Genomic DNA, 21,142 nt, shown 5'->3' on the forward strand with positions numbered 1-21,142 from the left:
TTGGCGAATTTCTGTTGGAAAGCAATTCCAGATTTTAGGTGCATAACAGTAGAAGGTCGCCTCACCACTTCTTTTAAGTTTAGCTTTTGGAATTCTAAGCAGACACTCGTTTGAAGGTCTAAGGTTACGATTTGGAGTGTAAGGTTTAAAGTCATTCTGAGATATAGGATGGAACAAGATTATTTAAGGCTTTGTAAACTTTAGGTCTTGTTGGCTGCCTCCAATATTTACACCAAGTTCACTTGCTCTAGCATTAACACAGAATATAAAAACATACTGCCAAACATTAAAAAAAAATAAACTGTTACCTTTGTAATCTATTTGGATGGAGAGCATCTACAAGGCTCTGGTAAGTTGATACCTCTGCTCAAAACACCTTAGGGGGTTGCAGCCATTAACATCTCCTTTTTTTGCATCCACAAACCAGACGATGAAGCCAGGGATGACTTCTGATGTCACCTCCTGCACCCCAGCACTCATTTAAAGGACAACAAAACCATCCACTTTACCAACCCGCCTCCGAAAAGGATGCACCTCCATTGAGAAAACCGAACCTGAGGAGCAGTCGGCTAATTCAGTCTATAAATGGGTAAGGGAAGCCATATATTTTTGTTGGAGTTCACTTTCCATTTCCATCCCTCCTGATTTCATGTTCATTAAACATTTGTGAAAGATTTCAAAGAGATACCTACAATGGCCATATTTGCTCTTCTAAGGGCACATTGTGGACAAGCAAGTAAGAACTTCACTGTGTTCTGTTCACCTGACAATACTGTTACTACTAATATATCAGTTTTCACATGTTGTAATACCAGCAGCCATGGCCAGACACAGAGTATGATGTACTGTCAATTAAGCAGTCCAGAAGACAGACAGTGACCAAGAAAGAAAGTCTACTTTCAAAAAATGCAGGCACGGCGATCAATACCCCGGCTCTTGGTAACCCAGATTGTATATTTTTTGTACACTAATTTACTGCTGAAAATTTTTAATCAATGGTCGGCTTGGCTCCCCAAACCAACAGCCTCCTGCAATCTTGCAAGGATGATAAACATTTAAGATTTAACATGAGTTGCACTTTTTTAAAAAGGGAGAAAAGCAGCACACTGATTTATTGCTGGTGTAATTTAATCAATGCTATGCATATATTTCTTGTACCCAATTGACAGCTGTATCATTCATAGAAAATCTCAATTGAATTTGTTTTGCTTAACATATCCAGTAGCAAAATGAAACTTTAATGAGGTTTGTGTTATTGTTCGTCTTTTTATCATCCCTGTAACTAAAGCAAAATGAAGAACTGTTAGTCAGAACATTTTGTTTCATAAGATAGAATAGGAGCATTCTTATGGAAATATTATTTTGATTGATGTGGATTGACGATTAATTGAGTAGTGTTGGTTTCTTTTAATACTGGATATTCTGAATTTGAATGGTGTACTATTTCAAATCCTGGGTGTGAATTCCATAAGTATGGGGTTTATATGTTCTCCCCATGTCTCTGTGAGTATTTCTCTTGGTATTCAGCTTTTCCTCCTGCATCCCAGAGATGGGAACATTGGGTCGATGACGAACAGGTGACCTTTTTCTTCAGCTTAACAGGTCCTATTACTCCTGATATCCATAAACTCATTTTGGCCTCAGATATCTGCAGCTCACTACTACTGAGGTTTTCACTGTATCCATGCAGAATTCATTTCCCTGATCTCTTCTGAAAAATGGGAGATGTTTTTTTTTTCTAGAGATGAAAGCTGATCTCAATCCAAACAGTGTGAACAGTGCACAACCTCCAGGGACAAGTGGCATTTACGTCTCAGATCATGAAGTCCTTTGAGGGACTGGCCCTGGGCTGTATGAGTTCTCTTGTGGTAGACCACCTGAACCAAGTTCTGTTTGTCTACTGGACATTGAAGAGGGGGATGCAATTATCTGTCTGCTCTGCAATGCTAATTGTCACCTGGATAAAGCTGGCAGCACTGTGAGGATTATGATTTTTGATTTATCCAGTGCTTTCAGTACCATCCAGCCATCTCTAAGTGTAAGCTCAGGGATATGCAGGTGGATGAGCCTATGGTGTCCTGGATAATGAACTATCTTTCGGGCCAACCACACTTTGTGAGACTCAAGGACTGTGTTTCTGATACGGATGTAAGGAACACTAGAGCACCATGAAGGATCAGTCCTGTCTGCTTTTCTCTTCACTCTGTACACCTCAGACTAGAAGTATAACAGCAGGTCATGTCGCTTGCAGAAATTCTCAGATGATTCTGCACTTGTAGGGTGTGTTAATAACGGGGAAGAGACAGAGGAGAGGAATCACAGGGAGAATTTTATTTGTTGGTGCAGAAAGAATTATTTGCAACTTAACATAAGAAAAATCAAGAAACTGTTCATGACTTTCACCATACCAAAGGGCCTCTGCACCTGATCACTATTCATGGAGTGGGTATGGAGGTGGTGTACTGCTACATGAGGGTCCATATTAATGACAGGCTCAACTGTTCTTGTGTTATTTGACATGATATAATAATGTTAGCTGTGCTACCTGTCAAAGTTAGGTTGAAATCTAAATAATCCATGAAGACTTCAGTGGTATTGTTTGTAGTGCACAATCTATTGGAATGTTTTTATAACACATGTAGTTATAAGTTACATTGCAATTGTCATTCTGACAGATGGTGCATCACAAACATTTGGAGTAAGACAATGCAAAGTTAATGTGTGTGATGCCCAGTCTGTTGCAATGATGTAGACAAAGTAACCAGACAGACACACAGATACTTATCCTTTTATTTATTGATTGATTGATTGATTGATTGATTTATTATTGAGCTTCTGTAAAAAGCTAAATGTCTTCCTGGGGACAAATTATCTATCTATCTATCTATCTATCTATCTATCTATCTATCTATCTATCTATCTATCTATCTATCTCGAGTTAATGGTATTGTAACAAATGACCTAAGACTTTTGTAGCCGCTGATGTATAAGGCGAAGTCAGGCACGGGTAAGACGCGTGTCAAAGAAATCTCACAATCCAAAAGTTTGTTTTAAAATATTTAGTGAAAGTTAAAAGTAAATAATCCACACAAGAATAAAAAGAAAAATAGTTACACACGTAGAATAAAGGCAAAAAAAAGGAAAAAAATGTATCTTCTATAAACTTAGCCTTTCTTGAGAAACTTTGGTTATTTCTATACTTAAACGTTCTTTATTTCTTTCTATACTTAAAGGTTCTTAATTTCTTCTTCTGTATGCCTTAAACATACGGCTCAACACTTGAATCTTTTATTTTATGAGTTACTTCAGACATGTGCCCAGGCACGGTCACATGCGCAAGCATGAACACAAGCACAAACAAGAACACGGTTAAAACCGTATGCCTCTGTACCTTACACAAGGCAAGGCTAGACAATAACTGGAGATTATTGTTTTTAGTCAAACTGTTAGAAATGGCAGGAAAATACCAACACAATTCTATTCACGGGGCTTATAGGAACCTCCCATATTTTATGCATTATCATTTATTAAAATACATTTTATAGAACTAGGAAAATGGCTCTTACAACTTTAAAAAAGGAATTGCACTTAAACCAGAATTAAACTCAACTACATGATCTCTTTGGCTGTTTTATTTCAATTTAACCAAACAGAGTGAAACGTATTTTGTATTGAACTATTTATATTCTTCCCCATTACTGGGCGATGGGGATGCCTTATGTGTTATCTGGTGTTGCAGCCCCAGAACAAGTCATATGTGCACCACTACTTCAGCTCTTCTTAATCTAAAGTCGTCCTGGCTTAATAACATCTGAACATACCTTACCAACACTACTACAGCTACTCCACATGCTCAAGTCATCTCATTTTTACTGAACATGACACTTACATTACTTTTCACTGCAGGACATACTCCAAGATCATTCAACAGCTTTCCAGTAATGTGCCTCTCACAGCACTGGCCCAACATCTCCTTGTATGTCTTTCCAGACAAACTCCGCCCCCACAATATCCAGCAGCTAAGGCAATCAAGAACAATAAATGTATATACACAAGAAATGTCAGTTTTCATCAATGGAAATGTAGGGAGGAAGATACTACACAAAGCATTGTTCTTCAAATACAGTAGTATGATCCACAAAAAATATTTGCAACAATTCACGTTACAAACTGAAAAATTAACTTTCGAAAAATCAGTAATACAAAAACTATAAACCACCAAGAAAACTAACCTTGCATGAGTCGAGTTCTGGCATGAAGTGAGGAGGAACTGGGTGGAGAGGAGGTTACAGTTTTGAGGGAGAGTCCGGCTCCGCGATGGAGGGATGTTTTCCTTCAAGTGTTTTCTCTGTTGTGATTTTTTGGGTTTCTTTTGCAGGCAAGCGGGCACGCATGCGATGGCAGGCACGTCTAACCAAGAACAATGCAACACGTGCGGAAATCATCAGCGCGCCCAAACCGAAAGCGAAACTGGCTTGTTTGTATACTGAGTGTTTGGTCGTGAACCGAGGCAAAAGTTTGGTGAACTTTTTGGTCGTGAACCAAGTTGTACGTGTACCGAGACGTTCGTGAACCGAGGTTCCACTGTACTTAAAAGGTTATTTCTCCATTTTTTTTGGTAATGCCTGATTAGGCATATTACCACGCCGGAGTATTCAGTGTTGCTTGTTGAATAAAAAAATGAATTCTAATGATTTTAGCACAAAGCTGCAGCATAACAAATTGTGAAAAAAGTGAAGTGGTCTGAATATTTTATAAATCCTCTGTAAGTCCTCTGTGAAGGCTCCAAAGAGTCTGGTTTAAAATGGTGGGAAAATAACATGCCTTGACACAGCAAAAGGTTTTGGGGCAGCCTCCCTGTATACTTGAAGCTTGGCTGAAAAATAGGCAAAAAGGTAAGATACAAGTCCAAAACAGAACTGACTGGCAGAAGGAATATGGTGGTTTTTAAAATCAGATATCATTTGGACAGGAATGGGAAGTGATGTCATCAGGCTCAGAACTGAAACTGGCATCATCAGCCCCTGAACCAGAAGTGACATCATTTAATCAAGGTGGAATTTCCCGTGTTTGGTCTGCAGAGACAAAAGAGAAGGGATTACATTTGGGCTGGCATGGAATTACCTTCTTTTGAGCCCTTTTGCTGCCTCCTATGCACACATGTGTGACTATGGGTAACAACATGTGAAGGTCATAGAAATAGCCAAACCAAGTTTGATCATGTATTGATCAAGCTTGTTCATGCCATCTTATTCAGTTTCCTACTTTTTAGCTGACATACATGTGTTAACAAGTGCCTAATTGATAGATATATTAATCAGATTTGGGATTCCAGGCTGTATGGTAGCAACTAAACAATTAGCACAATCAACATTTTTTGTCACATATAATTGTACATGAACATCAGCATTAATCCGCTTTGCAAACACTTGTGTGAAATTAATTAGCAATGTAAAGGAAGACTTGAAATCCTACAACACACTCATTCCAGAACACGAACAGCTATCATCGCTTTGAGTCTGCGCATTTAGAAATGCCACAGAGTTAATTGACTGAAGGTCTGTGAGAAGCAAAACAAAATGCGATGTCCACTGAAGAGTTGCAGATTTAGCATATGTAGTAAGAGTTGAAGCCAGTGCAATTTTTTTGTAATATATACGCATTTGTTGGAGCATTGATAAGGGACCACAAACTATAAAGATGGGGATTATGCAGATATATGCAAATTTGCCTACGGATGCAATTAATCAAGCCTGACAGTCACCGTGCTAAATGGTGTTTGCACATCGCTACAGCCTTTGAGAAAACAGGCCTTAATGGGGATTGAAGCTTTCAGAGACAGTGTGAGGCTACTGGCAAAACTGAGAATCACCGGACCACAAGGTCACAGGTTCAGGCTCAAATACTGACTTTCTGGGTGACATTATGCAAGTTATGCCCACATGAATATTAATACAAATGTACATTAAAGTCCCTGTAAAGCTCTTTGTCTTCACTATTAAAAGGTGCTATATATATATATAAGCTAAACACACTCTGAATGAATCAGTCAAGCTTCCCCTTCCGTTTTCCTTGGCACACACACTTCAGAGTGCTATTTGCTTTTCAGTTTTCACTTCCAAAATTTCTTAAACAAGCTGAGCTAACAGGCTGAATCACTTATTAATAGTTTTCAAGGAAAGTGTTTACTGACATTTAGAATGAAAACAAAGGATGAGAACTTAAAGATCTTTATTCTCGATGGTACTCTAAAATGCTCTTGTGAGTGTCACACTGCTTTTATTCTTCCTTCATTTATGGTTGGATGTTTAACTGGCACTTTTATCCACAGCAGCTTACAAGATCAGGATATGTCTCAACTATTTAAAGTAATTATTTTATACTAGGAGCACAAGAAGGTTAAGCACAGGTCCACGGTCATACAGTGAGACACACATAGCCGGACTTCGGCAGGGGCTGACCTGGACTGGCAGAATACAGCAGCCTTGATATTAATCACGATGTGTTTTAATACTTTATCAGATCATCTAATATGAAACATACCCACTAAGCTCTTAGGGTCTTTTCTTAAAGGGGAATAGGACTGAACATCAAAACCAGCTATGTAATTGTTATCTGTAACCTCTTACCTGTCTTACTGTCCATATTGTACCCCACATATTAAATAGTGACCACTAATGAGAGCTGCTTGCTGATTGTGACTGTTTTTATTTCCAGATCATTACTTCCACCCAGTTTACTAAGAGTAAAATCTATGTTTTTATTATATAATCTTCGCATATAATACGCTACGCATTGTTTGTCAGTCCAAGATTTTAAATTACCTGTAGCTCACAAACCGTTTGACCTATTGACCAGAAATTTGGAACACATATACTATGTGATGTCTACTATCTGCTTTCAGGGTGATGATTGACCTCTGAGGTTATTCCTCTTTTTATTTTTATTTTTATTTTATTTTATTTTTGAATCAACTTTCGGCAGCAGCCAGCAGGGCGGCCATGCGTTCCACGCATACAGGTGCCGTTCTCATCACTACCACCTTTGCCATTCCTTCCCCTACCTCTTTATATCTTAAATCATTCTTGAGGCAGATTGAAGACTTAAGTGCTAGCTTAAGTGAAAAATTAAGGAAAATGTACTATGTAATTGCAATACAAACACTGACAATCAGTTTTAACGCAAAAAGATGCCGGTGGAAGAAGAGAAGAAGCGGGCCGCTAGGGTGGAGAAAAGAAGAGCTACTCAGGAAGCAGCAAGCATATCAACCTCTGAGCAAATGAATGCTAAATGGACAGAGAAAGAGGATGAACACTATGAATGCTCAAGTCAAGTGTATTCACTGTACGTTATCGTGTAGTGCACAGTTACTGGTAGTAATCATAACAACAGCTCACTACTCAAAACAGAAAATGTAGATAAAGCCCGGGATCGAACCTGCAACCTCTTTGTGTAGAAGCAGCTGTTCTTACCTCTAACCCACCCATGCAATAGATAAATGGACTTCGGTTTTGACAGCAACACGTAAATTGAATAATTTCTTTTCCTTTGATTATATTCTTGAATAAAGGCTCTCTTGTTTTGTTATACCTTTTGTGAAAGTATTTATTTGATATTTGAACTTCACACATTCTTCACACATTATACATTTTACGTAAGCATTTTATCAATTATGAAAAGAGTTTCTATTTTAGTTACGTGTTCAACATTTCTTGCCTCGCATTTCCTGTCATCCTAAATTTATCCAGATTATTGTAAAAATGGAACACACATGAAATGTATGTATTCCAAATAAGGTTAAATTATTTACCCTCTACAACTCAAGGCACCTCACACCCAGATAAACAGACTTGAGCTGCGTCAGTGGGGGGAATGGGATAGCAGACAGCTTGCTGCTTGTGCTGATTGACACATTTGCAAAACAAAAGACATTAATGGAGAGGTGCGAAGGAATTTAAGGTGGCCAAGGACTTTTTTCATAGGCTTCAGAACAGCCTCTTCAGGGAACCGTTAGGGGACCATAGCTTACTGATAATTACACAAAGGCACTTATTTTTAACCTTATACTTAAGAGTTAATGTATTTGGTTTGAAACCAATATGTAATTAATTTAAATAAACATAAATGCTAAATTGGGCGGCACGGTGGCGCAGTGGTAGCGCTGCTGCCTCGCAGTTAGGAGACCCTGGTTCGCTTCCCGGGTCCTCCCTGCGTGGAGTTTGTATGTTCTCCCCGTGTCTGCTGATACAGTAGAGCACTTTAAAACACTGCTGAAAACACATTACTTTAACATGGCCTTTTTATAACTTCATTTTAATCGTAATTTAACTTAATCCTGATACTCTGTATGTTCAATTCATCATAACAACTATTCATGGTGGCTCTAAAATCGGTACTGACCCCTACTCTCTTTTCTGTTTCTTTTTCCGGTTTCTTTGTGGTGGTGGCCTGCGCCACCTCCACCTACTCAAAGCTTCATGATGCTCCAACAATGATGGACGGATTAAAAGGAAGAAGTCTACGTGACCATCATCATCATCAAGCCCTTCCGTGAGAACCCTAAATCCAAAGAGGACTGTTTCATTTATGTTAGGTAGAATGCCCAGAGGGGACTGGGCGGTCTCATGGTCTGGAATCCCTACAGATTTTATTTTTTCTCCAGCCGTCTGGAGTTTTTTTGTTTTTCTGTCCCCTGGCCATTGAACCTTACTCTTATTCGATGTTAATGTTGATTTATTTTTTTATAATTATGTCTTTCATTTTTCTATTCTTTAATATGTAAAGCACTTTGAGCTACTGTTTGTATGAAAATGTGCTATATAAATAAATGTTGTTGTTGTTGTTGTTGTTGTGTCTGCATGTGTTTCCTCTGGGCACTCCAGTTTCCTCCCATAATCCAAAGACATGCAGGTTAGGTGGATTGGCGATTCTAAAATTGTGCTTGGTGTTTGTGTGTGTCCTGCGGTGGGTTGGCACCCTGCCCTGGATTGATTCCTGCCTTGTGCCCTGTGTTGGCTGGGATTGGCTCCAGCAGACCCCAGTGACCCTGTGTTCAGATTCAGCGGGTTAGAAAATGGATGGATGAATAAATGCTAAATTTGCATGTAGAAAAAAAAGCCAACCCCCTACATTTATTACTACCTAAAATACCCAAAATTAGGATCAGGTGCATATGTTTAGAATATCGTTATAGAGGACCATCTCTAAACCCATCCACTTATTTAAACCTCAGACATTTAGTTTGGCTTGCTTTTGTTTGTTGAATTGTGTTATCACTATGCCTAGACTGAAAGAGCTCTCTAAGGCCTTTAAAAAAAGGTTATGAATCCCTAAGATTCTGGGAGGGGATTTAAAAAATCTCCAATCAAACTGAAATCAACAATTCTATTGTCCAGAAGTGGAGAAAATTTCAAACAACTGCCTGATCAAGTTAACCTCAAGAACAGAATGTAAGATGCTAAAAGAAGTCTCTGAGAAGCTCAGAATTTCCTCATGAGGCCTAACAGGTAGTTTGTGCCACTGTTGATGTCAAAGTGTATAAGTCTACTGTGCAAATTAGATCTGCATAGTTGGTGTGTCAAGAAGAAACATTTGTTGTCCAGAAAGAACACCAAGGAAAGACTAAAACTTGCCCATGAAATCTAGCAAAGACCAACTCGCACTATAACATGGCGTAAGCACAAAAGCCGAAATGTGCTTACGCACAGAAAAATCCAGATGCAGGAATCTGTGCGTACTCCAACTTCCACGTTCTTCCGCTACATAAATCCCGATCAGCGTGAAAACTAACGCTGCACGCCAAGATTTTGTAACGCCCCAAATCCTCCCAGAATTACGCCTATTTGAATATGCAAATCAATATAAATCGCCCTTAAGCGTAGCCTTCTGTGAAAAGACAATGGGAAAAGCACGGGGAAAATATAAGAATTTCAGCGAATACCAAGTGGAGGCAAAGGAAAAACATACTATTTGTTCAAATAAACCGTGCTATAATCAACAAAATGAAGTTGATCGAGTGACATAGCGTGTTGGAGAAACTTGAAAGCTCACATTCACAAAATCGCACAGTGCCGGAAATAAAAAAGAAGTCACATATCAAAGTTGCCGTGAAAAGAAGAGTTGTAAGCCCACTGTCTGAGTGTCATATGAAAGTTTATTAGGGTACAGAGAAAAAAGGCACACGGTGGGGAAAAAGCACGAAATGTCAACTTTAATCTCGAATTTTCCACTTTAATCACGTAGTTTATTTTGTCATTTAGTAGAACATTATAAACTTCATCTTAAAATCGTTTAATTAACCAGTTTCTCAAAATTACATCGTAATTAAAGTAGCACGTTAAATGCTTTGTTTTGTATTTGATCTTCTACTCGTATGTGATCTATGTGTGTGAATCACTACTTGCTTCTTAAACTGGCTCTCTTCCTCCAACTGGACACAGAGTCCATTACATTTGTGATATTACAGCTCTCTGAATAACTAAAATACTGAGATGTATACGTGATGTCATTTTCATGATGATAGGAGTTAAAGCACGTTATTAAACATGTGTTTCATGAGCCTCGTGCTCATGACAAGCATTTATCTTTTGTCGAAATTTGTCGCATGCTTTTAGCTGTGTTGTTATTTTCTTTCTGTTTTATATTCAATATATATTGGCGTACCCCCAAGAGTCCTTGCTTTTCTTTCCCCAAGTAACCGATCGCCACACAATCAGCTCTGTAATAGAAGTTAAGCCATCTGTAAGCTTAGCACCGATTCTTCAAAACGTTTAAAGAACATTGAAATATCTTCGTAGTACATGTTTAATTATTCTATCCTTCACGACACTCCCAGTGAAGAATATAGATTATTTAAATGAAGTTAAAGTTTTATCTGTATAATTTAACAAACATATTTTGCTGCATTTCACCTTAAAAATGATATCGTCATCATATGTAAATACGCGCTTTATAAAGTGGCCCAGGTTGTGAGATATTATAACTGTAGTGCAAGTTTACAGTGGGGTGATTGTACTTATAAGTACAAACCGTTCTACAAGGAGCAATTGATTGAGTGCATTTAAAGTTCTTGGGATTAAACTTTTTCTTAACGGCGAGGTCTGTACAGGAAAGGCTTTAAAACGTTTTGCAGTGGCTGAGACAGCGTGTCCTTAAAGCTGTATACCGATAATTTCTTCCGATCAGCTGCTGCTGTGATTCACACTCAGATACAGTGATATAAATACTCCGAGTCGTGCAGTGAGAGTAATATGGAAAAAGATGATCCACTGTGGCAACTCCTAACGGGAGGAGCTAAAAGAAGAAGAAGAAGAAGAAGAAGAAGAAGAAGAAGAAGAAGAAGTGAGAGTAACAACGCTAAAGCAGTTATGGTATTTGGAATACTATGGCTGTTCCCTGGACCAATATATTGTTACGAGTTAATTACAATCAGATGCATTACACTAATAAACAATATGCGGTTAGTTTCTGTGTATTTATAAAGCCTCGTCATGAAAATAATGAGTAATCACACAAGAACAGTACCATTGCTTAGACGCTGGGTGCCGCCTGTTTGCAAAACCGAGCGGAGAACTTGCGCACGACAAGGCATGAGGTACCGTGGAAAAGTGCGTGGCTTTACGCCAAGTGTAGGTTTTATACATCGCGATTTGAACGTGGAAAAGTTCTTACGCAACATTTCTGTGCGTACGCACCGTTTATACATGAGGCCCCAGGAGTTCTGGAACAACGTGTTTAGGACAAATAAGACAAAGGTAGAGTTATTTGACTTTGATACCAGAAGACATGTGTGGTAAACATTAAAGGCAGCAATTCACCAGAAGAACCTGATACAAGTGTAAAGCATGGCGGGGTGAAATGTTATGGTGGTATTGCTGCATCAAGGCCTGGACAGCTCACCATTACTGAATCCACTATGTGTTCACAATTGTACCAGAGGATACTTAATGGTAATGTCAGACCACCAGTCAGAAGACTGAAGCTCAGCTGAAAGGATGATCCTCAAAATACCAGTAAATCCAACAAGAAGTGGCTGAAAAGAAAGAAATGAAGAGTTCCAGAATCCCCAAGTCAAAGATTGGAACTGAATCGAGATGTAGTTGGGGGATTTGAAACGGGCTGTGCAGGCAAGACCTCCCTCAGACATCATGCAATTGAAAGAATTCTGCATAGACAAGTGAAAAAATTCTCCTGGTGGACATCAGAGATTGCTTGACAGTTATGGGAAACGCCTGCTTGAGGAGGCAGAACGTGAAATGCTCAAAGAACCATAGAATTCCATTACTGTTGATGTCAGAGTGCATGAGTCTACGATTAGAAAGAAAATACACAAATCAGACGTACATGGGAGATGTGCCAGGAGGAAACCTTTGCATTCCAGAAGGAACATTAGGACAACACTAAAGTTTGTCCATGAACACCTCGGCAAAGACCAAGACTTCTGGAACAATGAGCCCTGGACAAAGAAGGAAAAGACAGACTTACCAGAAGACATATTGAGAAAAACCAAAGAGAGCATTTAACCTGACAAACCTAACACTAACTATAAAGCATGCAGGTGAAAATGTTATGGTTTGGGGTTGTTATGCTCTTATCAGGGCCTGGGTAGCAACACCATCACAGAATCCACAACAAATGGTTCATTGTACCAGAGGGTGCCTGATGATAATGCCATGCCACTTGTCAGAAACAGAAAGACAATGCACAAGCTGTATGAATTCTGTATGGAGTTTGATACCAGAGACTGCTAGACAATTACTGGAAACATCTGCTTGAGCTATCCACATATGTCAAAAAAGAAAAAAACATTTGCTGGGGTGTACTTGCATTTTTATATGACTGCATGTTGATATGGTCTTGAGGCAAATTTAAATTTTTAGATATTTAGATATGATAATGGAAGGTTTACTAAACAAGCAGGCCTAATAATGGATGGATCAATGATTATTTATCTATTGTAGATTAGTTAATACTTGAGGAGAAAAGATATATGCAAATATAAGCTATGGAATTAAAAACTGAAATGTGTTATGTAAATATATGTAGACTCAGACATTGTAGATGGCACATGGGCTGGACAAGCATCTCGGCCAGAAGAGGGGATGGTTCCTTCCCTGGACGGGAGGCTCCTAACAGTCGTATAGGCATCCTGGCTGGGGAGGAAGAAGGGATCAGATCCTGAAGGAAGGACCAAAAGGGATGGACGGACAGCCCACTAAAAAAAGATGTTGCTGGGGGGTTTTTACTCCCCCAGCACACTAGAGGGAAGTGGCCCTGGATATCAGTGCCTAGTTGGAAGCCGGCAGGGCATACTGGGAGATGTAGTCTGGCAGTGCCACTAGAGGGCTTAGCAGGGAGACAAGCTCCATGTTATAATGGACTTTCATATGACCTGGAAGTGCTTCCATCGGGCAATTGCCCTGGCACTGGATGTACTCCCGGGTCCATAATAAAAGGGACCGCACTCCCTTCTCCAGGCTAGTCAGAGCTGGGAGGAAGGAGAGCAACACTCAAATGGAGGAGGGTAATGCGGTGGTGAGAGGTGAATTGTGGAGAAAGAAATTCTGTGCTTGTGTTACAGTGAAGGTATTCTGGTGAATAGAAAAAAATTTCCTTTATTTGAACCCGGGACTCTTTGTGAATTCGGGTTGAGGGTTTGGGCCCATTGACACTCTGGTTTCCTTCACAATATATAATAATCAATAATTTTTAAGAATATTTGTGACATAATTTGAGAGGAGTTTTAAAAAAATCAAATATTAAATCACTATTGAAACAGACACTTTTATGTTGTAGAAAAATTATTTATTTACTCAATACTGACAAATAGACTAACACAAAATGAGTTCTGATTGAGTCAATTCTGTCACCAGTTACAATCCTTTGTTGGGAAAACTTTACTTGTAAATATTTTTTAGGTGTTTGATTTTTTAAAACTCGTATCACCTGAACAGTTTATTGCCCCTGAGGCATTGTGTGCCCACTATCTCAGAGATTTAATACTCGTGTCAGGCCTGTTTATCGTGTAAACGTGCAGACTTGAAAAGGCAGCCTTATCAAATCTTATTTTTTTTCTTTTCATTTTGACAAGAGCTCAGAAATGAAATCATTTCGATCCAGATGTCACTTTAAGATTGTATTTCCAGAGAACAGCACAAGCTTGGTCAAGGCCAGTTATTACATATATGATGGCACAATTTAATGGTGAAATAGGCTATCTTTAAACTTACTCCGTACAAAGGATCTGTTGAGAACAGCTGGCCAAATACATCAGAGGTCACTCTATTAGTGCAAGCCTTGTGCCCTTGCAGGTCAGGGGTTATTAATTGGAGACTGATAGGGTGCGAGGGTCCTAAGGTCAGGCAGAGATATTTTAAAGGTTCAAAATACACCCTGAATTTGAACCATGGAAATGGAGCACCGTCATTGAATAAGAAACATGTTTGAAGTTGTGTCAGTATGTCAATTTACATGTTACTATCATATGGCAAAACATGTTAACTGGGTTTCCTTTCTCCTAACAAGTTACTGTACTCTAGATTTAAAAAGACAAGTTTTAAATGTTTTGCTGCTTTCCGGGCTTATACTTTATCGACATTGTATTGTAGTGTGGCACTGGTCCAGCTCATAAATGTGACAGCGCTAAAGGATGAAGTGCGGACAGTTAGTTGTGGTTAAACTGCATGCCTGTTCTCTTCCTTTTAGCATTGTTCAGGCAACAGAGGTCCATTGTATGTAAGACTGCACTATGTGTCCTGCCGAGACATGGACAGGCTATTTATTTACTGGGATAAATCGTGTAAAAAATGAAACCAAAACAAATGAAAATAAGCCTAGCTACCAAATCCTAACAATCAACAAAAATTGAAATTGAAAAAGCAGGCAAAGAGGTCAAACTAAAGAAAACCTTATTTATTTATTTATAAAGCACTTTAAAAACAACATCAAGGCTGACCAAAGTGCTGTACAATAAAAAAAGAAAACCCAACATATCAGACACACAAAACCAAAGGGTAAATGAAACAGAAACACATAAGCACATAAGAACTGAAGAGATTCTTAATAAAAAGTATACAGATAGCCAACATATCATACTGGGTTAAAAGCCAGAGAGTAAAAATGTGTTTTTAAATAGGATTTAAAGACAGCTAGCGAAGGAGCCTGCCTAACGTGCAACGGCAAATCGCTCCAGAGTTTTGGAGGTGCAACTGAAAAAGCTTGATCACCTCGGAGTTTGCATCGTGTCTTGGGAACACGTAAAAGCATCTGGATTGCTGACCTGAGAGAGCGAGATGGTATGTAAGGGTGCAGCAGTTCCAACAAATAAAGTGGGGCACAACCATTAAAAGATTTAAAAACAAATACAAGGATCTTAAAAAAAAAACAAGAAGCACAATAACAAAAAGCTTTTGTTAATGCGATGTACGAGTTAAGTCTTATCTCACTGAGCCTGTCAAGGCATGACGTACAATATCATATAGTCGTATCTAAGTATACAGCCATGATACATGTAGCCAGCTTGTTCGCAAGCTTTGCTGTCGTGTCTCAGTTATCTACTATGCTGTAGTGCTGCCATCTAGTGAATAGATGTAGAATTTTTCTTTTTAGATGCAAAATAGTCATCTTCCAACCTGCTATTTCCTAACACAGGGTCACGGGGGTCTGCTGGAGCCAATCCCAGCCAACACAGGGCGCAAGGCAGGAGCAAATTCCGGGCAGCGCGCCAACCCACCGCAGGACACACACACTAGGTATAATTTAGGATCGCCAATGCACCTAATCTGTATGTCTTTGGACTGTGGGAGGAAACCCACGCAGACATGGGGAGAACATGCAAACTCCACGCAGGGAGAACCCGGGAAGAGAACCCGGGTCTCCTTACTGCAAAGCAGCAGCGCCACCGTGCTACCCATGCAAAATAGTGTTACAAATAAAAAGTCATGGAGAAAAAGATATAATGCTGCTGATGTTTTGAAACAGCTAAGTTTATTGCAAATTGAATATTTTGGTGATAAGGACAGTGATCAAGATAGTGACAGTCAACTGGAGGATGTGGAACCTGTAAACTCTGGTACTGATTCAAACAGTTTCCCCGAAAGCATATGTTCATCACCAGGTGTCCAACGTTTCATGACTGTCAAGACAGCACTACGTGGAAATTCTGCTGCCCACTGAGTGCAAGCAATCACCAACTAACCAAATGTGTTGTGTGCAACAAGCGGGGACAACTTAAAGAAATGTGTTCTTCTAAGGCTGCACTCTGCATGGTGCCGTCCTTCAAGGACTCTCATTCAAATGGAGACTTTTACTCATGGTATTGATGAAAATAAAGAAATGAACAGTTTCTTTACATTTTTGAGTTACTGTTGATGATAAAACTGTTGCTTTCTAATTCATTTCTTTACATTTATAAGTCTAATAGTTTTTTGGGTTCTTTTTTTCAAAAGACTTTTCGACCTTATAGGGTTCTTTATAATTAGAAGCTTGCTGTCTGTTGGACCAGGCCAACAGGAGCACCTGTGATCTTTGTGGTATCAACATCACCGCCCCTACTTTAAGCACCGCCTTCACGAGGCATCTCATTGGTTTAGAAATGTGACACTAAGTGAGCCATCTAGTTGTTCCTACCTACTTTTAAGCACATTTCACTCACGGTCATCTCCAGATGTATACTGTATATTATATGTCTGACTTCAGCAAAACTAGACATGTGAAGACCCAGTGAAGTACTTTGTGCAAGATGGGAAATTAGGGTAAGTTGACGTCCTGTGTTTATAGGGACAGTCCTTTATTTCTTCCCAATTTTAGTGTCCTGATTTATTCTTAAACAAATTCTCATTTGTCTTGTATTTTAAACACAAATGATTTCTCAGTTCAGTAATTCAGGCCAACTGGGCAGTACACATGACAATTTCAAAAATAGCACATTGCTAGTGTTAAAAAAATTCAGTCTGTTTAAAACAGACAATATCACACCAATCAGATACAGTATTCTGTAATTAAAAAGTGAAGTTTGCGACCTGGGACCTGTGCAAGTGCAACAAAAGGCTGCTTGCTTCGGCCTCAGTATGATTAACCGTGTGTGCTGGTTAAAAAAATGAACTTCAGAGAGAATTTACATTTCTAAAAAAAGATCTTTCTAATTCCAAGGAACAACAAATTGATATGCCAAATACACCGCTCAGCCACAGTATTAAAACCATTGACAGATGAAGTGAATCACATTGATTATGTTATTACAATGGCATCTGTCAAGGGCAGGGATATATTAGGCAGCAAGTGAACAGTCAGTTCTTAAAGGTGATTTGTTGGAGGCAGGAAAAATGGACAAGCGTAAGGATCTGAGCAACAAGACAACTGCTCCACTGACAGACTGAGGAGATCGTTCCTCCCCCACACTATGCGACTCTTCAATTCCACCCGGGGGAGTAAATGCTAACATTAATTTTATTTAAATTTTTTTCATTTTTATTACTATTTAATTTAATATTGTTTCTTTGTATCAGTATACTGCTGCTGGATTATGTGAATTTCCCCTAGGGATTAATAAATTATCTATCTATCTATATCTATCTACATCAATTGTGATGTCTAGATGACCTGGTCATCTCCTAAATGGCAGGTCTTGTGCGGTGTTCTCGGCATGAAGTGGTTAGTACCTACCCAAAATTGTTCAAGGAAGGACAACTAGTGAACTGGCAACAGGTTCATGGGGCGCCCAAGGCTCATGATATGAGTGGGGAGCAAAGGCTAGCATGTCTGGTTCAATCCCACTTCAATCCCACTGAAGAGCTGCTCTAGCACAAATTGCTGAAAAACTTAATGCTGGCCATGATGGAAAGGTGTCAGAACACACAGAGCATCGCAGCCTGCTGCATATGTGGCTGTATAGTCACAGACTGATCAGAGTGCCCATGCTGAACACTGTCCAACACTGAAAATGCTTACATCGGTCAAGTGAGAGTCCGAACTGAACCATGGAGCAAAAGAAGAACATGGCTGTTCTTATAAATCACATTTTCTTTTAGATTATTTGAATGCCCGGGTTACTGTATGCCATTTACTTGGGGAAGAGATATCAGTAGAATGGAATATGGGAAAAAGGCAAGCTGTCCGAAGCAGTGTGATACTCTGGACAATGATCTGGTATTCATATGGATGTTACTTTGACATGTGTCATCTCCCCGAAGATTGTTGCACATCACATACATCCTTTCATGACAACTTTGTTCCCTAATGGCATTGTTCTCTTTCAGTAGGATAATGTGCCCTGTCGCATTGCAAAAATTGTTTAATAATGGTTTGAGGAACATGACAGACAGTTCAAGGAGTTGACTTGGCTTCCAAATTCCCCAGATTTCAATCCGATTAAGCATCTGTGAGATGTGCTGGAAAAACAAGTCAGATCTATGGTGGCCCCACCTTGCACCTTACAGGTCTTAAAGGATCTAATGTCTTGGTAACACCTTCAGAGGTCCTGTAGAGTCCATGTCTCGATGGGTCAGAGCTGTTTCAGCAACACGAGGAGGACCTACATAATATTAATCAAGTGGCTCTAATATTGTGGCTAATTGGTGAATGTGATGGCATATTTTTTATTTCCCACAAAGAATGCAGAAATATTAGACAGTATGACAATACCAAAAACCATAAAGATGGTGAAAAGAGTAAGTGTACCACACCAGGAAAAATACCGAAGCAAACAAAATATATGCAAGCGAGGGGCTGTTTGTGTAATATTCAGCAGCATAAATAAAATATCTTCTAAGATCTTACTGACTGTATACAGATTTCTAATTCTGTAGAATAATTAAAGAGGGGGTACCCAAAAATAACTGGAATCTGTACCTGGCACGTAATCTAGACTTAGTTTGGAATTTCGCCGCTAGATGTAGCATACACACAGTATTCTGTGGCAGTCTGATAAGTCTGATATTTCATTATGCATGCTGGTAAAGGTATTCTTATCATGTGCATAGTTTTACAGTGAATTTTTTCATAAAATATTTAAAAACACCTGGTGTCAAAAAAGTACAAACCAACACAATGGAAAGACATTCAGTGTTTAATTTAATCATCATTCTTGTTATTTTCAAGCTGTTAGTGCTTCTTACAGTCTCAGGAAGTGGCATGCTAACAAAGATTAAAGGATTCTGCAATGGAAAACTTCCTCAAACAGCCACGAAGAGACTAGGCAAACTGTATGTGCAGTACCACCATGCTGATCCTTAAATATATTAGTAGATAGTACAACAAAAAGAAATCATGGGCCTGGCTGGACCTAGAAAGAAAATCTTGTAAGATGTATTCCCTGTATGCTCTGCTCTACACTCCAGCCATTAGTAATAATTGATAATCTAATAGTAATCAGACTGTGCTTCACTCACGTAAGATATGGAACCAATGTAGAAAACAGTTTAAGAAAAAGAGCACCAGGGTCTGCTGCACAGTTCTGTTTGTGATTATGTTTTGTGATAGTCTTTATATGAAAAACATTTATATGTTACTTATATAAAACCCTCATCGAATGTTGTTTACCTTGATTGATTTACTTATTTTCCTGCAGCGTAAAGTCACAAGTAGACTGCAGAGATTCCTGTGTTTGATCGACACAGGCATGCTGACAAACTACATGTGCAATGCTACTTCAGTACACAAATGACTTTAGCTGCTGGTGTAGGCTGCTGACACACTTTACGCAACTGTTGTTACGGTTTCATAACCTTTGTGACTTTAGTCTCGGAAAGTCTTTCTCCCATGGGATGACTGGGATCTTTTCCTGAATAGATAGATAGATACTTTATTCATCCCAAGAGGAAATTCACATATAAGAAATAAGAAGTGGCATTACACATGTACTTTCTCAGCATGTCCGTGTCAATCAAACACATGAAGCTCTGCAGTCTACTTGTCACTTTATGCCATAGGGAGATAGGTAAATAGGTAAATAACATTTACATTTACATAAACATTTAATGTGTTTTTTATATAAGTGACATATAAATGTTTGTCATATAAAGACCAACACAAAACATAATCACAAACAGAATTTTGCATGATACCTTGGTGAGCTTGGCATGCCCTGCTGTTTTGTTGAAGGACATGTGTGGCAGATTGACCAATAATATCTAATGGCAGGATGATGCCCGACCTCTTGCTGTATCCAAACAGTGCCATCTTTTGCCTTTACGCCTGGTGCAGCTGTGTTGTTCTTAAATGTGAGTGGACATTTCTTACAGAGAGGGCCTCTGTTCTCTTTCTCTGCTGTAGAACCCTCATCCTCATTTGAGTTCACCTCAGTTATAGTAAGTCTTTATTTGAAAACAGCAGTGTTAGATCAGGGGCAGCATGAACATGACAGAGAGAATAAAACTGAATAAAAAAATGCTAACCTTTACAAGTACCATAAATTTACACTGGCTGTTACAGACTCAAATGTATGTTTTTATTGTATAATAGTAACAATAAGAGCAGCTCACTACTCACAACGGTAATTCTGGGAATTGGCTGGACTCATACACACGACCTCTTGATTATGAGTCAGCAGTTCTTACCGCTGCACCACCCAAGCGGTCGTGTCAGTGTCGTAGCCTAAACTGATTTCTTTTTCTTCAGTTATATTTTTGAATAAAAGCACACTTGTTTTGTTATACGTGTACCTTTTGTGAAAGTATTTATTTGATGTATGGACTTCACACATTATACACTTCATGTCAAAATTTTGTCATTAGTACTGTAACATGAAAAAAGTTTCTGTTTTAGTTATGTGTTCCACATTTCTTATCTCGCATCTCCTGTCATCCTACATTTACAATGATGATTGTAGACACAGAACACACATGTATTCCAAATAACAATATATTATTTACCCAATACAACTCCAGGCACCTCACACCCAGATAAACAAGGCTTGAGCTGGGAGAACTGTTTGCCCGAGTTGAGTTCTGTTGGTAGGGGAGATGGGACAGCAGTCTGCTTGCAGCTTGTGCTGATCGACACATTTACAAAACAAAAGACGCTGATGGAGAGGTGCAAAGGAATTTAAGGTGGCCCGGGATTATGGATTTTTTCTAGTGTTAATGCCTTTATAAGTAAACCTGAAGCACAATTGGCCAGATCTGACCACATCTACAAATCTGTTATT

The sequence above is a fragment of the Polypterus senegalus genome, chromosome 14 (genome assembly GCF_016835505.1).
Source record: "Polypterus senegalus isolate Bchr_013 chromosome 14, ASM1683550v1, whole genome shotgun sequence".
Classification (NCBI taxonomy): Eukaryota; Metazoa; Chordata; class Cladistia; order Polypteriformes; family Polypteridae; genus Polypterus; species Polypterus senegalus.